Here is a 15,044-nt window from a genome sequence, read left to right on the forward strand (position 1 = left end):
TTAAATAAATTACCCAGTTATGGGTATTTCTTTTTTTCTTTTCCTTTTTTTATTTTTATTTTTTTTTTAGATGGAGGTTTGCTTTTATTGCCCAGGCTGGAGTACAATGGGGCGATCTCGGCTCACCACAACCTCCGCCTCCTGGATTCAAGTGACTCTCCTGCCTCAGCCTCCCCAGTAGCTGGGATTACAGGCGCCCACCACCATGCCCAGCTAATTTTTTGTATTTTTAGTAGAGATGGGGTTTCACCATGTTGACCAGGCTGATCTTGAATTCCTGACCTCAGGTGATCAGCCCACCTCAGCCTCCCAAAGTGCTGGGATTACAGGCATGAGCCACTGCACCCAGCCAGTTATGGGTATTTTTTTTTACAGCAATGTGAGAATGGACTAATATAGATGGCATCTCAAATAATTAAAGCAAAGTTTGACTTTTTAATAAATGGTGCTGGGACAACTCAGTAGCTATTTGGAAAAAGTTAAAATGGGTTCCATACTGTGGTGTTAGGTGGGTATATATTGGTGTTATGATATATATAAATGGGTATATATTGGTGTTATCACATATATAAATGGGTTTTCATCCATGGTTCCTGGCTTATGCCTCCCTTACCCCTCGTTAGTCTTTTGTTACAATGTCGGGTGTGTTGGGCCACAGGGGAGGCCTCTCACCTTCTCCTGTCCTTCACTCTAACGTCCCCACCTTGCTGACTGTGGGTCTTAAGACCCTCCCCTGAGAGGGTCCCACCCTAGACCCTGGGGGAAGGAGTGTTGATGTCATGAAGCTTCTATAAAAGCCCACAAGAACAGTGTTCAGTGAGCTTTTGGAGTTGAACGCATGGAGGGTCCTGGAGGGTGCTGCCCGGGGAGGACATGGAAGCGACAAGCCCCTCCCCCTTCCCTCCCCCTCGGCCTCTTCATGCGTATCCTTTGCAACATCCTTTATAATAAGCTGGTAATGTACATAAGTGTTTCCCTGGGTTCTGTGAGCCACTCCAGCAAATTAATCAAACTCCAGCTGGAAGCTGGTTGGTCAGAGGCTCCAGAGGCCCACACTTGCCACTGGTGGGAAAGAGGGAGTGGTCTTGGGGACGGACCCCTTACGCTGTAGGAGGTGAAACTAGCTCTGGGCAGGCAGCGTTGGAACTGAATTAGAGGTGCCCGCTGCCTGATGTGTGGGGAAACCTCTGCACATTTGGTTGCAGAAGTGTTCTTCCATGTTGACGGTTGTTGCGGTGTGAGAGCAGAGGAGAAACAGGGTTAGAGTTTCCCCCGCACACACACCTCACACCATACACAAGAATACACCCCAGTGGATTTGGGATCTGAATGTAAAAAATGAAACAAGTACTAGAGGAAATACAGGTGAATTCCTCCATACCCTGAATATGAGGAAAGATTTTTCTAGGAATCAAAACAAAAGATTAATTTGACTACATGAAAATAATAGCATTCTGCATGGCCCAAAACACCACAAAGGCAAAGGAAAATTGAGAGACGAGGAGAAGGTGTGTGCTGCACAATCACAGATGCATGGCTAATATCCATATATTAAAAAATTCAATATTTGAGGGGAAAACATCAAAAACTCAACAGAAAAATGGGCAAAAGACATGAAACATGAGTAGATAATTTCTCCCAAAATGTATCAAAATGATCTTTAATTATATGAAAAGTTGTTCAACTTCATTTGGAATAAGAAATAAAAATTAAAACTACAGTGAGAGGTCCTCTCCAATCTCGTGTTGTGACAGTTACAGTATTGATGAGGCCGTGGCCTCTCACTGGCTGACGACTCCAAGCTGCACAGCCGTGCGGAAGGCAGTTCAATCCGATAAAACTCCGTGACCCAGCAACTCCACGTTACGAATTCACACCAAAGAAAACCTCCAACGATAGGAAGACTTGTAGGCACAAGGTCATTTGATGCAGTATAATTGGTGGTTGTGAAATACCGGAAAAAATTAAATGCTCCTGTGTAGACGTGTGTTGGCTAAGCTAAGGTACTGCCACATAGTGCCTTCATGCAGCTGCACAGAGAATGAGGATGGTCTCTATGACCCAACACGGAGTGATTTCAATGTATGTTGTTAAGTGATGAGAAAAGGCAAAGTGCAAAGGATTATAGTAGGCTATTTGGGGCGAGAAAAAAGAGAAATAAGAAAATAATATACATGCATCATTTTACTTTTGCAAAAAGAAACACAGAAAGGCTAAATGAGAATTGAGAATGTCTGGTTGCCTCCAGGAGGTGGGTGGGGCAGGGCAGAAAGGAGGGGGAGACGGGAGTGACCGCTGCGTGAGCAAACCCTTCTGTAACTCCAAACTTCAGAACATGTTATTGTCTCCCCTACTCAGAAACTAATAACTGAAACCAATAAGTGTGGGGAAACAAAATGGAATCGACACTCATTTCATTTCAAATGGATAATATAAGCACACTGGATGCAAGGGAAAGGCGAGGATAAGACATTTTTTAACAGGCCAGGCGCGGTGGCTCATGCCTGTAATTTGGGAGGCCAAAGTCGGCGGATCACCCGAGGTCAGGCATTCGGGACCAGCCTGGCCAATATGCTGAAACCCCGTCTCTAGTAAAAATACAGAAATTAGCCAGACATGGTGGCAGGCGCCTGCAGATGCAGGTGCAGCTACTTGGGAGGCTGAGGCATGAGAATTGCTCAAACCCGGGAGGTGGAGGTTGCAGTGAGCCGAAATCGCACCACTGCACCCCAGCCTGGGTAACAGAGCAAGACTGTGTCTCAGAAAAAAAAAGAAATTTTTGAACAAAGTATTTTGACCATGTACTCATAGGCCAAAGATCCCTCAAAATTATAAGTGAATATTATAATTGTATAATTATCTATTTATATATAATTATATAATTAAAAAATTATAAATAAGCTCTACACAGTAGGTTTGCTTTTCACACAGGTAGGGATTAGCAACCCAGAAGCTGCTTTCTGTGTATTCTCGGATGCAGCAAATAGACAATTACACTGTGGCTGGTGGGGGTCGGGTCTCCACTCTCTGAAAAGGTGTTACAGTGGCGGGAAGGCAGCCAAGCAGACACACAGGTGCACATGGGTCAGTGGTGTTACGGACTGACTGTGTCCCTCCCGTGTTCATATGTCAAAGCCCTTAAGCCCTAATGTGAGTGCATTTGGAGATGGGACCTGTAAGGAGGTAGTTATGGTTAAATGGGGTCATAAGGGTGGGGTTCTAAGTTGACAGGACTGGTGTCCTTCTAAGAAGAGGAGACACAGAGATTGTTCTCTCTCTGCAAGTGGACAGAGAAGAGGCCATGTGAAGAAATGAGAAGGTGGCCGTACGCAAGCCAGGGAGGGAGGCCTCACCAGAAACCAACCCTGACAGCACCTTGACCTTGAACTTCTAGCTTCCAGAACTATGAAAAAATTAGTTTCTGTTATGGAAGCCTCCCACGGTATGGTATTTCATTACAGCAGCCCCAGTACACTGAGGGATGGTAGATGGAGGTCAATAGATGAATAACAAAATTAGACGGATGATAGACAGGGATATCATTGTCCATCTTCAATTACGAGACTCAGAAAATATGATTAAGCATAGAGTTTACTGGAGCCCAAAGCTTAAGGACAGCCACCTGGGAGCACAGGTTCAAGCTGCCCTGAATCGAAGCTCCAATTAGCAGCAGCCTCTGACTCCCGCCCGAGGGCCCCCAGCACTACTGTGGAATTCCGGCCGGAACACACAGCCCGGACCTGGTCATGAGAAACGGCCCCACAAGCCCAACTTGAGATGCATTTTACAGAATAAGTGGCCTAAACGTCTCAAAAACGTCAAGGTCAGGAAAGTTCAAATTAAAGGAGACAAAGAGGTAAGAGAATAATGTAACAGTGAGCCAGCACCATTCCTGCCTCTGCAAAGGGGAAGGTGAGGGGATTGTTCCCATTATCAGGGGAAAGGGGTTCTCAGGAGACCTGGAGAAACGCCCAGGCGTAGCCTGGCCTGGGGCAACTGGAGCCGACCACTGCGGTGGGCTCTGGCAGGCACTGCGTCTCCCCCGAGGTCTCTGCTGAAAACAACGACCACGGAGGCCCTGATGCCTCCCACCTGGGCTGTGACCCTGGTCTAGGGCTCCTCGCACCTCCTGCACCCCACAGCCTCCGGGCCAGGTTCCGGTCCCACCCAGTCCCTGCAGCCAAGGGAAGCCGCTGCCTGCAGGCCTGGAGGGCTCCCTGTTCCAGCTGCTCCCTCACTGGCCTCCGGCAGGGTCAGGACAGAGAGGGGGTGGCAAATCCACTGACCCCAGCGGAAGCCTCGCCAGAGTCTCCCAGGCACCGGTGGACCCAGGCATCTGGGGCCAGCGGGGAGGCCACGGAGAGGGGACAGTGCTGGCTCTGGGCCCCTCGGGGGACCGTCCTGCACTGGTGCCCATGGGCAGCAGAGGGCGCCCCTGACCATCCCTCCATGGCGTCCGCGGGAGCCTCACCAGCCTCAGGGTCCAGGGGCACCCACCCAGCTGTCAACCTAGCTGTCTGGAGTGAGCTTCAGTGGGAGGGGAGGAGGGGGCCTGCAATTGTGCAGGGACGAGGCTGGGGGAGCAGAGACTCCAGAAACCGTGTCCCACACCCCGCACTGCCCCTCACTGTGCAGCCCCAGCCTCCCTCCTAGAGCCCCCCAGCTGCTAGGCTGTGACAATTGCTTGTGTATCTGGACCCAGCAGGCTACAGGTCACTGTGACCTTGGGGCCTGGGGTCCCAAAGCCAGGCTGCCTGCCCCCGTTTCCCCCACCGCCATCTCCAGAGCCACCATCACCAGTTCTGCCACCCTCGGCCCTCCCTGTCACTGCAGGGCAGCCCTGGACTCGCTCGGACCCTGAGTTCAGACCCTGGGGTGCAGAGGCTGATGGCCCGGCGCTGGCCTCCTGAGCCCTCCTCACCCCTGGGCACTCACTGAGTCCTGGGCCTGCTCTCCTGAGGGCAAAAGAGCACCCAACCCCTCCCCCAGCTCTGAAACAACCCTCAGATCCTGATGCTTTTGGGGTCACACGTTTGGGGAGGGAACTGGCAGTAGCCCAGGAGCCCTAGACCACGGAGGTCACCCTGCTGAACGCGAGGGTCTCTGCCTCCCAAGGGTGGGGACTCCAGAGGCCGGGCACCTGGGAGGGCCTTGCTCTGGGCCCTCCGGCCTGGCTGTGGCTGGCACCCTGGGACCCCAGACCCAGCCCAGAGCAGGGATGGCTGCGTCTCGCTCCCAGTTTGTCCTGATCCCAGAGCCTCCAGCCACAGCTCCGTAAGGTGGGCACTGAGATGGCCCTGAGGCCTGGAGGCCCTGAACGGAGATGAGGTCTCTTTCCACAGACCAGCCGCGTTCCCACCGCACCCTCTCTTTGGGGTTTGATTGGCCCAGGGAGTGTGAGTGTTCCTGAGAAGCCCAGATGTTACCCAGGCACTCGGCCCCAGGCTCTGTGACTCCCATGTGGGGACAATGGAAACCAGATGCTGGGAAGCTGGGCTGGGTGGGCGGGCCCCTGGCAGCTGTGTGCTGCGTCCATCTGGACTGGTCTCTGAGCCCCGGGCCTGTGGACCTTGGCCTCATGGGAGCCCCAGCTCTGTCACTGTTACTCCCTCCATCAGCTCCCACCGACAGAGTGGGCATTCTCTTGACAACTTGAGAAAACGGAGCTTCTGGGAGCCTGTGTCCCGACCCGAGCTCAGGCAACTAGTGGGTGACAGAGCTGGGACCTCACCCAGTTCTGACTGCCCCAGCTTTCCTGGCACATCCAGCCTGGGGTATACCAGGCAGGATGCCAGCAGTTTCTCTGAGCCACAGTGTGGTCAGGCAGAGAGACAGAGGGTCTGAGTGGCCCCCTACAGATGCTGTGGTCCTGCGTGGAAACCCTCTGGGTGTCTGAGGAGTGGGGTGATGTGGGACTGTGACCACCCATGTTCAGCTCCCTGCAGAGTGGCAAGGAGCCCCCCGCCCCCGTCTCTCTGGGACCCAGCCGGAGTGGGGGCTGCTGGTCTGTAAGGGATCCTAACCCTTTCTTCCCTACTGCCCCAGCCTCATTAAAACTGCTGCATGCCGGCGGGTGAGCGGGACATGGGGCAGCCCCCGCAGCTGAGCTCCCCACTGCCGGGGGAGGGCCTGTGTGGGGCTCCCAGACCAGGTCCTAGAAGCCCCTGGGCCCTGCCCCGCGCTGCGAAGGGAACCGGGTGTCTGAGCATGGGGCCGGCAGGACGACAGCATCGGGGCTTGAAACCCAGCGCTCGGGAGCCCGCCCCTCCCCCCACGACCTTTTGGGCCCAGAAGCCATGATGGGGGCACAGAGGAGGGAGTTTCGGGCCCCGGCCCGGGGTGGGGGGTCTCACACAGGGACCCCAGGTCTGAGCTGGGTCACTCGTGCAGCCCTGGCACTCCGCAGCCTCGGCGACCCCACCCGAGGGCTCCCACTGCTGCCCACAGACATCTCAGGGTCTCCCGGGCCGGGTCAGCGGCGCCGGAACAGGGTCTCCCGGGCCGGGTCAGCGGCGCCGGAACAGGGTCTCCCGGGCCGGGTCAGCGGCGCCGGAACAGGGTCTCCCGGGCCGGGTCAGCGGCGCCGGAACAGGGTCTCCCGGGCCGGGTCAGCGGCGCCGGAACACGGTCTCCCGGGCCGGGTCAGCGGCGCCGGAAGTGATTCTCGTCAGCAGGAATGCGCTGGCTGCCCGGGACCCTTCAGGGTGGGCTCTGGGGGCCAGGTGCGGCCTCAGCGCCGTCACTTCCCGGGAAGCCTCCTCCCTGGGGTCCACGCCGGCTCCTGCTGGCTCCCCCATTCCGCTGAAATCTGAGGAAAAGGCTCTGGGAACGCAGCCAGACTCCCCCACAGCTCAGACGGCTGTAAAGAAATATTCCTGCCAGATGTTCAGAGGCAGAGGCCAGCATGAGGTAACGGGAAAGGCTTAACCCGTCCAGCCCCGCAGCCTCGCAGCCGCCTCCGGGGCCCAGCTCTAGGGGCTGCGGGCCCTGTGCCGTGGGGGACGTCCCTGCCGCGTCCGTGTCCCGGGGGCCGGGCCTGCCTGCGGCGGGAGCCCACCCAGTGCGGTCAGACGGGCTCAGAGCGCTTTTCTGCAGTCTCCAGCCCTCCCTGGAGGGCGTGTTGGACCAGCCCCTGATGGGCGCCCGGGAGCCACGGGATGGGGCGCGATGCCAGCCTGGGAGAGGGGTCCATTCGGGGGTCCTCAGGAGGCGGTGCCAGCCCCCGGCATGGCTTGGGGGAGCCTCTGTGTTGCCAGCGCTGGGCAGCCCTGGACCCCCCGCCACCCTTTGCCTCATGGGCCCTGGGTTTCAGGGCAGTGGCCTCTCAACCCAGCGAGATCACAGCGTCATCGAGACAGTCTTACAGTCTTTTTTCTTTTTTTTTTTTTTTTTTTTTTTTTTTGTGTCTCTTTGAAATGACAGTTCCCAGAACCAGAGCTTCTATGACGGATTCTCACCAGAAAATGAAATTCTCAGCTTACAGGCAACGGAACAAAATGAAATTAGGCCAATGCACGTGGCCCCGGGAAGCACCAGGGGGCCTCAGCGAGCTCCTGAGTTTCACACTCAGTGCGGGGGGTTCCGCTTCAGCCTCTCTTAGCGGGAGTCACTAAAGGAAACGCAGAGAGGGCGGGAACGCAACCCCAGGACCCTGCGGCTCCCGCCACGGGGTCGCGCCCTCCCTCTGATATCCAGAGCCTGCGGCTCCCAGAGGCGCTCCCGGAACAAACCAGGGCGCGCAGAGCTTTCTTCGCCGCTGTCTGGGGGCCGCAGGACTGTCCCAGGGCCCGTGATTGACGGAACAGTCCCTGGAATTGAGCCTTGTGTCTTTCCAGTTACAGGCAATGCTGCCAGAAACGTGTGTTTTCCTATCTAGGAGTCAGTCTGTCGCAGACCGATTCCTGGATCGCCGATGTCGCCCACTCTCCCCAGAAGCCTGCTCCCTCCCGACCCGACCGGTGGGAGGCCGCGTCCCCGACGCTTGCCAGGAGCCCCGCCTGCAGCCGAGGCGTCTTCCCCGCGCCGCGGGCTCTTGTGGCAACGGCCGCCTCCCGGCTGGCCTCTTTTCTGCCTTCTGCCTTCCCGTTGGCGACTGGGGAGGCCCGTGGTCAACGAGGCCCCAGCGATCACCTGGGGGACGTCCTGTGGGGAGCGCCTGACTCAGAAGGACCAGTGTTGAGCCGTCGCACCCCCGCTTGGGACCAGGATGGGCTGCACTTTCCCCACCCGTGGCCCTGGGACCCGCCCCACCCGAACCCCGGGGAGATCCAACCGCAGGCTGCCTCCGGCCAGCGGACTCATTCACACTCCGCAAACAGGCTGGGGCCAGACGCCGCCCTGCCCTAGGTGCCCAGCAAACACGTGGGCCAGCCAGACCCCTGGACCTTCACAGGGAGGAGGAGATGGAGATGGGTTCACCCCCCACAAAGGAGGGAGGGGAGGGGTTGGCCGCCATGCCCAGGTGCCGGGACAGGAGCCGAGGGCCGCGTGCACCCCTTGGGCCCTTGGAGGGGCCGGCATGTGCCTCTCTGTCCCTGTGCCACTTCCACTGGCCGTACAGGGCCACCACCGCGGAAACCGCATGTGTAACCCCTGGAAACAGGGTCCTCCTTGATGAGTCATGTTCTAAGTTGGGAGGAAAATTCACTGGATAGTGGAGGCAGTAGAAAGAAATTAAAAAAGTCTTTGTTCCACAGATGCTTGGAGGGCTTGGGTCCTCGGTGTTTATAGTGGGTGCCGCCTTCCAACACCACACCCTGGGAGGGAGTCACCGGAGGGCGTTCCGGAAACTCCGCAGTCACTGGGGAGGGGGCACGGACAGCCCCCACCACCTGCCCTCCGGGCACAAACGCAGGGCCTGTCCCCTGCCCGTGGGCGCAGCTGTCCTGCTCTCTCCCCGAAGGCACTCGGACTTCTGTGGAAAAAGAGCTTATGGGATGGAAAATCCCTGGATGAGTTTCCTCCCAGCCTTTCCTGGGGGTGGAGGACAGACCTGCAGCCCCGAGCGAGCTCCTGCCAGCGCCTGGAGAGTGGAGGGCGGGGCCCAGTCTCAGTACTGCAGCCGGGCCCTGCGGGGCTAGAAGCACCGTCCCCTCCGCGTCCACCCTCACTGCGTGGGTCTCGTGGCCTCCTTGTCTAGAAAATTTCCCCAGCTGGGGCCTGGGTTTTTGGAGCCCATGGAGGGCAGGTCCTCCACATCTCGGGTGCCCTGGGTAGGGCAGGGAGGCGACTGACGCGTGGCGCAGAGCTTGGCCGGCCGTGGTGATAGGAGAGGGGGTGACTGAGAGACCTGGGAGGAAAAAGATTTTTAAAGGGGGAAGTGGGACCCTGCCTTGGGGCTGGGGTTGGGAGCTCCGTGTGGGTGTGGGTGGGGGAGTATCGGGGGACCTGCCCTGATAATCACGTAGGTTCTTTTCTATTTTTCCTAAGCATCGGCCGGCTTGAGAAATAAAGGGACAGAGTACAAAAGAGAGAAATTTTAAAGCTGGGCATCCGGGGGAGACATCACACGTCGGTAGGATCTGTGATGCCCCACAAGCTGCAAAAACCAGCAAGTTTTTATTAGGGAGTTTCAAAAGGGGAGGGAGTGTGTGAATAGGTGTGGGTGACAGACAGCAAGTACTTAACAGGGTAATAGAATATCACAAGGCCAGTGGAGGCAGGACAAGATCGCAGGACCACAGGACCGAGGCAAAATTAAAATTGCTAATGAAGTTTTGGGCACCACTGTCACTGATAACATCTTATCAGGAGACAGGGTTTTGACATCAACCGGTCTGACCAAAATTTATTAGGTGGGAATTTCCTCTTCCTAATAAGCCTGGGAGCACTATGGGAGACTGGAGTCTATTTCATCTCTGCAGCCTCAACCATAAGAAACAGGCGCACCTGGGGGGGCCAGTTCAGAGACCTACCCCTAGGTGCGCATTCTCTTTCTCAGGGATATCCCATGCTGAGAAAAAGAATTCAGCGATATTTCTCCCATTTGCTTTTGAAAGAAGAGAAATATGGCTCTGTTCTGCCTGGCTCACCGGCGGTCAGAGTTTAAGGTTATCTCTCTTATTCCCTGAACATTGCTGTTATCCTGTTCTTTTTTCAAGGTGCTCAGATTTCATACTGCTCAAACACACATGCTGTACAATTTGTGCAGTTAATGCAATTATTACAGGGTCCTGGAACGATATACATCCTCCTCAGCTGACAGGATTAAGAGATTAAAGTAAAGACAGGCATAGGAAATCACAAGGGTATTGACTGGGGAAGTGATAAGTGTCCATGAAATCTTTACAATTTATGTTTAGAGATTGCAGTAAAGACAGGCATAAGAAATTATAAAAGTATTAATTTGAGGAACTAATAAGTGTCCATAAAATCTTCACAATCCACGTTCTTCTGCCGTGGCTTCAGCCAGTCCCTCCGTTTGGGGTCCCTGACTTCCTGCAACAGGGGAGGGGTACGGTTGGTCCAAAAGGGGAGGGACAGAAGCGGGGCCTGGGCCAGCAGCCCTGGGGCTCCCACCAGCCACCAGCAGCACCGAGTCTCCTCTGCAACTTTCCCTGTGGACAAAGGCAGTTTCCTGGGATGGTCTTTCCTTCCCGTTCCACCACTTTTATGGCTTTAAGAAAACCACTAACACAGGACAGCGGTGGATAATTCCCCTTTTCCCCGCGCTGACGTTTGGAGGCACCAGGGCTCCTCGAGGTGGACTGGGGGGCTCCTCTCCCTGAACACAGGGTCCTGATGGGGGTAGGGGTGGGGGTGGGGGTGGAGGGCAGGCAGGTTCCAGAAGCAGCCCTGCCCTCCCCTGCCTCCCGGGACAGCTTCCTCCACCAAGCCCACCTCATGCTCCCTCCTCATCCCCTCTTAGCCAGGTCCTGCTGGAAGAGGAGGCTCGGGTCCACCCGCAGGAGTCAGAGAGGCCCTGCCAGGGACACTGCACATTCAAGGCCCTCTCCTCCATCCTTCTTCCTCTCCCTCCTCCCACCCTCTCCCCCTCCCACCCTCTCCCTCCTCCCACCCCCTCTCCCCTCCTCCCATTCTCTCCCTCCTCCCACTCTCTCCCTTCTCCCACCCTCTCCGCCTCCCCCCTCTTCCCACCCCCTCCCCTGTCCCACCCTCTCCCTTCCCACACCTGGAGACTCAGACCCCCCCCCAGGGCTGTGGACGACTGGCACAGTGGGGTAAGTCCTGCTCCCCACAGCTGCTTCTGGGATCCCAGACTGGGCCCAGCGTCCCCATCCACAGAAGGGCCAGCAGGCCTGAGAAAGGACAGCCAGGTCGCCAGGGAGGGGGTGTGGCTCGCCCCCTTCTTCCCTTTCTCTGAAAGTGCATTTACCTCCCCCCACACACAGGCGGGGCTGCAGGGCCCTTCCCAGCCAGACCCTGCAGTGCAGCTCTCTGGGAGGCCTCCTAGGGCAGCGGTTTCCTGGCTCTGTGCTTCCTAGGATCCTGGAAGCCGACTGGACTGGGGTGGGGGGGTGGAGCCCCATGGAAGAAGGATCTCCTGCAGGAATGGCCTGGATGGGGGCTTGGGGGTGGACATGTGCCAGAGACTTCAGGGTAACTTCAGGAGAGAGGAGGGAGGGGGAGAGAGGAGGGAGGGGGAGAGAGGAGGGAGGGGGAGAGAGGAGGGAGGGGGAGAGAGGAGGGAGGGGGAGAGGAGGGGATGGGAGAGAGGAGGGAGACGGTGAAGGGAAGAGTAGGGAGCTGGAGAGGAGAATGAGGACAGAGGAGAAGAGGGAGGGGGAGACGAGGAAAGGGGGAGAGGAACAAGTATGAGAAGAGGGAGGGGGAAAGGAGGGAAGGGGGAGAGGAGGGGACAGGAGAGAGGAAGAAGGGGGAGTGGAGTGAGTGTGAGAGGAGGGAGGGGGAGAGGGGAAAAGGGGGAGAGGAGGGAGGGGGAGAGGAGTGAGCATGAGAGGAGGGAGGGGGAGAGGAGGGGACAGGAGAGAGGAGGGAGGGGGACAGGAGTGAGCGTGAGAGGAAGGAGGGGGAGAGGAGGGAAGAGGGAGAGGAGTGAGCATGAGAGGAGGGAGGGGGAGAGGAGTGAGCATGAGAGGAGGGAGGGGGAGAGAAGAGAAAAGAGGGAGCAAAGGGGACAGAAGAGAGGAGGGGGGGAGCGGAGGGAGCTCGCCCGCTGTGGGTGGGGCAGGTTGTGGAAATCAGCCCCATGACAACAGTAAGCTCAGCCAGGACTGGGATTCAGGATGTTTTATTTTCATGCTTTATGTGGTTTTCATGTTCTCCCCGAGACACAAGCATCACTTACAATCAGAAAAGATCCCTGATGAAAGCGCATGAAGGAACACAAAGCAGGCGACCGCACGTCTATGAACACGCTCACGGGACGGTGCACAGAGCAGGCGACCACACGTCTATAAACACACAGCACGGTGGCCCCGGTGGCTCACGCCTGTCATCCCAGCACTTTGGGAGGCCGAGGAGGGCGGATCACCTGAGGTCAGGAGTTTGAGACCAGCCTGGCCAATATGGTGAAACCCTGCCTCTACTAAAAATACAAAAAATTAGCTGGGCGTGGTGGCGTGTGCCTGTAGTTCCAGCTACTTGGGAGGCTGAGGCAGGAGAATCACTTGAACCCGGGAGGCGGAGGTTGCAGTGAGCCAAGATTGTGCCACTGCACTCCAGCCTGGGCGACAGAGCAAGACTCCATCTAAAAAAAAGAAAAATGATTACAGCAGAAACACACCGAAGTATTAGCTCTGAATCCCGCTCGGCAGTGAAACTAGATGTTGCTTTATGATTTTAAAAAACTCGCTATGATGAACATGTATCTTCTTCATAAGAGAAAGAGTCAAGTTTACTCTGAGTCATCATTGCAGATTTCCTGTGAAGCAGAGGCACCTCTGGGCCGCACCCAGGCCTGGGACCGCCCTGAGCCTGAGCCCCTCACACAGTGCAGCCCCAGCCCTGCCTCGGAGAAGCCCAGGCCAGGGTGAAGCATGGGACCGGGGGAGTCGGACCGTGGCCCTGGAGCTCAGGGTGCTGCAGCCTGGGGTGTCGGCGTTATTCCCACGCATCTCCACAGCTCCCACGGCGCCCGCCTCGTGAAGTGGGCACCCACCCCGCGGACCTGCTGGCGGAGCCGGTGGTGTACTGTGAACTGACTTATGAAACCACCTCTGCAAGGCAAAACAGGCCATTGGCCACTGGGCCCCGTGAACCTGTCCCTGTGTGTCAGTGCGTCTGCATCTCTTCCATCTTACAAACCGTGTGTCAGCCACCTGCTGCTGTGTGCCTGTGGCGGGACCCTCGCTGCAGGGAATGCTGCGTTCTTGGTGTTTGCTTACACAACGTGTTCCTATTTCCTTTCCCAAATCTGCAAGCACTCCTTGCAGATAAAACAGCTCAGACCGGGAGAGGCCAAGAGAACACGGAGGTCCTGAAGCCCCCTGTGCTTGAGTCAGGAGCCCAGAGGCTGGTGCCACAGCTCCAAGCAGGCAGCTCCAAACCTCAGCACCCACAGCCACAGTGTGGATGACATCAGTGGCAGGTAAATTGACTGTACAGTAAGTGTACAAGGCCAGGCACGGTGGCTCATGCCTGTAATCCCAACACTTTCGGAGGCCGAGGCAGGAGGACCACTTGAGTCCAGGAGTTCGAGATCAGCCTGGGCAACATCGTGAGACCCCCCATCTCTACAAAACATAAAAAATTAGCTGGGTATGGTGGCACATGCCTGTGATCCCAGCTACTTGGGAGGCTGAGGTGGAAGGATCACCTGAAACCAGGAGACTGAGGCTGCAGTGAGCTGTGATGAGGCCACTACGTTCCAGCCTGGATGACAGAGTGAGCCCCTTAGATAATAATAATAATGAGGAGGAGGAGGAGGAGGAGGAGGAGAGGTGCTTTACAGCTTCTGTAAGGTAGGTGTGGGGAAAATATTGAAGGCAATCCAAAAACAGTCACTGTGGAGTTGTGGAATTAAGTATGAATTTTAAAGGTTTTTTCAAATGTTTCTTTAACATGGTTTTTGGTATGAACAATTTGTGTATGTTTTAAAATTATAAGACATTTAGGCTGGTGTTAGGCAAGTCTCAGCAGCTGCAGCTTTGGGAAAGCTCTTCTGGGACCTTCTGTGGGCCAGGGATGCATCTGGCCACATCTGGAGCCCACCCCCAGGTGATATCAGGGACAGCCCCTCTCTCCTCTCTCTCTCTGTCTCTGTCTCTCTCTGTCTCTGTCTCTTTCTGTCTGTCTCTCTTGCTCTCTGTCTCTGTCTCTCCGTCTCTGTCTGTCTCTCTGTCTCTCTCTCACTGTCTCTCTGTCTCTGTCTCTCTCTGTCTCTCTGTCTCTGTCTGTCTCTCTCTCACTGTCTCTGTCTCTGTCTCTCTGTCTCTGTCTCTCTCTGTCTCTGTCTTTCTGTCTCTCTCTCACTGGCTCTCACTGTCTCTGTCTCTCTGTCTCTGTCTCTCCTCTGTCTCTCTGTGTCTCTGTCTGTCTCTCTGTCTCTGTCTCTCTCTGTCTCTCTCTCTCTCTCTCTGTCTCTCTGTCTCCACACACAGCATATATAACAACTATATCGTGAGCAACTTTGTCTTCCCACGGTACAAACTGAAATATCTTTGGCAGATACGTATCCGACTATACTGTGAAGAAATATTGACGTGAAAAAAGAACGCGGAGATCTGATAAAGCAACAGTTCAGCTCACGGCGAGGTCCTCCGCAGGAGGCGGTTGGTGGGAAGAGGCGAGAGATCCTGCCCGTGCGTCCCACATGGAGACGCCTGGATTGGAAACTACCGAAAAATGTTTCAAGGAACTCTCCCTGGGTGACACGCTGGTTTTCAGACATTTGATTCAGCTGCTGCAGTTTCCTCCTCCCTGACACGGGGACTGAACTGCAGGCCACGGCGAGCCAGCCAGGGAAACCACCTTCTCCAGCCACAGCCGGCGGGGCCCTGGGCTCGGAGCTGCTGCCGGTTCTGGAGGGAGAGACCCCAGCAAGGAGGTGGTGACTCACTGGGCCGCTCCTCCCCTCCCGCCCCGGCCCTCCCCTCCCGCCCCTCCCCTCCCCTCCTTGCCCT

General features: G+C 56.3%; 3 long non-coding RNA genes across 3 annotated transcripts; 2 read left to right on the forward strand and 1 right to left on the reverse strand.

Annotated features, from left to right (window-relative positions):
* Positions 1 to 6,647: 6,647 nt before the first annotated feature.
* LOC104004838 (uncharacterized) lies at positions 6,648 to 8,697 on the forward strand. Its single transcript, XR_677885.3, has 2 exons — positions 6,648 to 6,909; positions 7,423 to 8,697. It is a non-coding gene; the product is annotated as an uncharacterized LOC104004838 (long non-coding RNA).
* A 775-nt stretch (positions 8,698 to 9,472) lies between these two features.
* LOC129138307 (uncharacterized) lies at positions 9,473 to 11,773 on the reverse strand. Its single transcript, XR_008541524.1, has 2 exons — positions 11,336 to 11,773; positions 9,473 to 10,556 (listed from the first exon to the last, which is right to left on the reverse strand). It is a non-coding gene; the product is annotated as an uncharacterized LOC129138307 (long non-coding RNA).
* On the forward strand, positions 11,099 to 15,015 carry LOC129138308 (uncharacterized). Its single transcript, XR_008541525.1, has 3 exons — positions 11,099 to 11,180; positions 12,252 to 13,806; positions 14,590 to 15,015. It is a non-coding gene; the product is annotated as an uncharacterized LOC129138308 (long non-coding RNA).
* Positions 15,016 to 15,044: the final 29 nt, after the last annotated feature.

This window comes from Pan troglodytes, chromosome 22, assembly GCF_028858775.2.
Source record: "Pan troglodytes isolate AG18354 chromosome 22, NHGRI_mPanTro3-v2.0_pri, whole genome shotgun sequence".
NCBI classification, from domain to species: domain Eukaryota; kingdom Metazoa; phylum Chordata; class Mammalia; order Primates; family Hominidae; genus Pan; species Pan troglodytes.